The 4,290-nt window shown below is 36.0% G+C and overlaps 1 long non-coding RNA gene across 1 annotated transcript in view; it reads left to right on the top strand.

Annotated features, from left to right (window-relative positions):
* The window catches only part of LOC107664047 (uncharacterized), a 7,255-nt gene extending 4,207 nt beyond the window's left edge, over positions 1–3,048 (top strand). Inside the window, exons 2-3 of the long non-coding RNA XR_001631416.1 lie at positions 2,650–2,684; positions 2,808–3,048. This is a non-coding gene — a long non-coding RNA (uncharacterized LOC107664047). The remainder of the gene's footprint in view (positions 1–2,649; positions 2,685–2,807) is intronic.
* The last annotated feature ends 1,242 nt before the right edge of the window (positions 3,049–4,290 follow it).

The raw sequence follows: 4,290 nt of genomic DNA, 5'->3' as shown, positions 1-4,290 counted from the left end.
ATAGTCGTATCTCAGCCAAATATTGTCCTATCCTAACAAACCATACATCAATGGAAAACGTATTTATTCAGCTTTCAGATGATGTATAAATCTCCATTCTGAAAAATTGACACTTAAGACTGGTTTTGTGGTCCAAGGTCACATATGCTTATTTGCTGCTCAAGAAACATTTCTTTTTAATGTTGAAAACAGTTGTGCTGCTTAGTTATTTTTGTGGAAACCGTGATACATTTTTTTCAGGATTCTTTCATGAATAAAAAGTTCAAAAGAACAACTTTTATTTACAATCACTTGTATTGCTGTTGTAATGCTGTTAAAAATTTATGTTCGTTGTTGGCTCACGATACCTATGTTGATGAAGTTAACCTTATTGTTACTGACTTGATTTTTTAGAAAGGACGTTAATCACATTTGACCTAACACTAAGTGGCATCTTCTTTTCTAGTTTTCATTACTGATGTCTACTTCTGTATCTGTTTTGAGAGCATGCCACAGAGTGCATTTTTGGCATTGATACGTAATTACTTGTAATGCACAAGCCTCTCAGATGGCTGAGCAGGAAGTAGGAAGTTCTGAGGATGAAGTATTCCCCCATAGTTCCCCATGCTGACTGCAGCCAATCACCTGCTGTTGCCTGGTCTGTTGATGTGCCTGTCTGCACAGTATGACTCTATCCCTGGTGTGCATGGATCTAAAGGCTTGACGGGGTTGAGAGGCATTCGGCTGTCATGTCGTGCATTACTGCACAGAGTGAGACACAGAGGCATCATAGCATTGCCTTGAGCAACGCTTACATGGCAGTCGTCTGAATCACAGGTTTTTATGTGTTTTGCTCAGTGTATGTGAGTGGGTGTGTCTTCTTTCTTCCAGATTAAACAATTTAGCCCTTTTTCCTGTGGCTGTCACAATGCGTTATATTTGGTTAGCTGATATACTAATTGGCTAATGTTCATTTGATTAAATAAAATAAATAAATAAATAAAACGATTATGAAATTAGTTTTGAATAAACTTAGAAATGACATTATCACTTACTATCATTGTCGTATTATTGCATAAGATGTTAATCCTATTCTTACTAGGATTTGTGTTCAAATCATTTTGTGAGTGAAATAGTCTTGGTGAGATATGAAGGCATATCTTTTAAATCTGAATATGCACTTCCCAAGGCTGCATAATGTTATAATTTTATAAAAGTCCACTAGAGGGCAGCCTTTGTCGACTTGTTGAGCTCTAGGTAAGGCTGAATACAGAAAGGTCAAGAGGGACATTTATTTTGCTATGCTATAAGTTATAGTTTTTAAATTTTATGGATGTGGATTTAAGACAATTAATTAAGCCATTTTCATAATGTCAGTTTTGAACCTGGTCAAAAACCAGTATTTGTATTCCTTTTGCGTTCTTATTGTAAAAGCTTCTTTTAGAGATTAAATCAGTCATAAGAATTCAATTTTAAAGATATTTCTGACAAACTATATTAAAGTAAGTGATTTACATTTGAAAATGGCACTTTTGAAAAACTTTCACTCCAATCAAAGGGTAATATATGGTTTAAATTGCCATGCATATAGTATGTAGTATGATTCATACACATACTGTACATACACAAAAGTGAAAATGATTTTTTTGCCATTATTAGCAAATGTACAGCAAAATATACACTACTGTTCAGAAGTTTGGTGTCAGTAAGATTTTTTTGAAAAACGTATTTGATCTGTAAAAGCAGTAATATTGTGAAATATTACAGTTTAAAAAACTTCTCTATTTTAATACATTTTATTATATATTAATAATATATTAATTAAAATTATATTTTGTAATTTGTAATTTGTTCCTGGGATGGCAACAGTGAATTTTCAGCAGCCATTACTTAGTCGTTTTTATATATTTTAGTATGCCGATTTGGTGCTCAAGAATAATTTCTTTATATTATCAATGTTGAAGACAGTTGTGCCGCTTAATGTTTTTGTGGAAACCGTGGTACATTTTTTTCAGGATTCTTTGATTAATAGAAATTAGCATTTAGCATTAATAGCATTAGTATCTATTTGAAATATAAATATTTTGTACTGTCACTTTTGATCAATTTAATGCATCCTTGCTGAATAAAAGTATACATTTCTTAAAAATCTTAATGAGCCTAAACTTTTGAACGGTAGTGTCGCTTTGCATTCTTTTTCCTATGTTTTGGGTTTTGGAGTAGTCTGTGTTTTTAGCATTCACTTGGTTGAATTCACTATAGATGTGATCAGTGAAACAATCAGTGTGTGATTCATTTAGCAACATCCGTGGTGACAGGATGGGATCTACACAAAAGTCGTTTCCAAGTTTTTGCTAAACGTTAGGATCTATACCACCCACAGCGTCCTGCAGTGACCAACAACTACATGGAACATTAAAGCGAGCGGCTATTGCATGCAACATTGCTTCTCAGTGGCCTCTAATGAGCTGGTGGTTTTATGATGTCACAGGCATTACAAAAACACCACTGACCCTGACAGGCAGCAGGCCCACTGTCACCCTATAAAAATGGACCGGGAATGCTACTAGAACGTGATAATGGGCGCCAGCCCGACATTATTACTTTTTAAAGAGTGTCCCTCAGGGGTCATACCTTTGATCTGACCTTTATAACCTTCTTTTGACACAGGTGGCTGTCAGGGGAAACCAATGCAGCGCTTTCATGTAAGTAGACACCATAGTTTCCCAGCATGTTTCTGTTTCATTCATATTTGTTTATGTGTTATTGGTACCATATACCATGACGCTTAAGCCCTCTTTTTTCCCTTTTTGTCTCGGCTATTATAGAGCCTTCAGTTCCGGCCTGAGAACAGAGTCTGTTACTGCTCAAACCCATGTCAACTTCATAGTAAGACTGAACCACTAAACCTCTCAGAGATCAAGCCCTATCCAACAACATGCTGTGTAGAAAATTTTCAGTGCTCTCACAGGTTTGGCAACATTTTTGTTATGATGCAATATTTGCCTTTTTTGTGATTGTTGAAGACAATGATTTGGCAGCTGTTTACATTTTGCTTCTTGGTTTCTATTAAATACCTACACTACTTGCATGGTCCTACGTGGCTTTTCATGTTATTTCCCAAGAAACCCTTTATTGTGTTTGTTCTTTGATAAATTGATACTTTATTTTGAGTCAGTCACTCTTACTGATTTATTATTCACCCTTTATTATTCCCCATAAATGTTTTTCAAGTTTAGTTAAGTTTTGTCTCTGTGGAATGTGCAGATAAAAATGACCTGTAAAAAAAAAAGGCGGCATCATGACGATGGTAATAGCCTATTGACAACTACCAGTAATGTTTAAATAAGCATTAAAGTTATAGTTGACATTTACATGTACATTTACATTTAGTCATTTAGCAGACGCTTTTATCCAAAGCGACTTACAAATGAGGACAATGGAAGCAATCAAAATCAACAAAAGAGCAATAATATACAAGTGCTATAACAAGTCTCAGTTAGCTTAACGCAGTATACGTAGCAAGGTTTTTTTTTTTTAAATAATATAATAAATAAAAAGAAAACAGATAGAATACAAAAAGAGTAGAAAGCAAGTGTTAGTTTTTTTTTTAAAGAAAACAAGCAGCAAATGAATAGAGTGCAAGTCTAAAAGGGACAAGTGTTTTTTTTTTTAAGAATATAATTAGAATAGAGAGTGCTAGAGTTAGAGGGTGAAATAAAAATGGAAGAGATGTGTTTTTAGCCGATTCTTGAAGGACTCAACTGCTCGGATTGAGTTGGGCAGGTCATTCCGCCAGGAGGGAACATTTAATTTAAAAGTCCATAAAAGTGATTTTGTGCTTCTTTGGGATGGCACAATAAAGCGACGTTCACTTGCAGAACGCAAGCTACTAGAGGGCACATAAGTCTGAAGTAATTAATTTAGGTAAAGGGGCAGAGCCAGTGGTGATTATGTAGGCAAACATCAATGCCTTGAATTTTATGCGAGCAGCTATCGTCGGATCATCAGGATGGAATGAAAGGTAGAGTTGAGTGTCTTCAGCATAGCAGTGGTATGAAAAGTCATGTTTCTGAATGACAGAACCTAATGATGCCATGTAGACAGATAAGAGAAGTGGTCCAAGAACTGAGCCCTGACCGACTTGAGTGGGCAAATGCTCACATTCGATGGCGTCTGGCACTTTGGAGAGGTGTTCTCTTCACGGATGAATCCCGGTTTTCACTGTACAGGGCAGATGGCAGACAGCGTGAATGGTGTCGTGTGGGTGAGCGGTTTGCTGATGTCAACGTTGTGGCTCGCGAGGGACCT

This window comes from Sinocyclocheilus anshuiensis, unplaced genomic scaffold, assembly GCF_001515605.1.
Source record: "Sinocyclocheilus anshuiensis isolate Anshui unplaced genomic scaffold, SAMN03320099.WGS_v1.1 scaffold23, whole genome shotgun sequence".
NCBI lineage: Eukaryota > Metazoa > Chordata > Actinopteri > Cypriniformes > Cyprinidae > Sinocyclocheilus > Sinocyclocheilus anshuiensis.
Note: the sequence above shows the minus strand (reverse complement) of the source record. Positions and strands in the feature narration are given on the sequence as shown.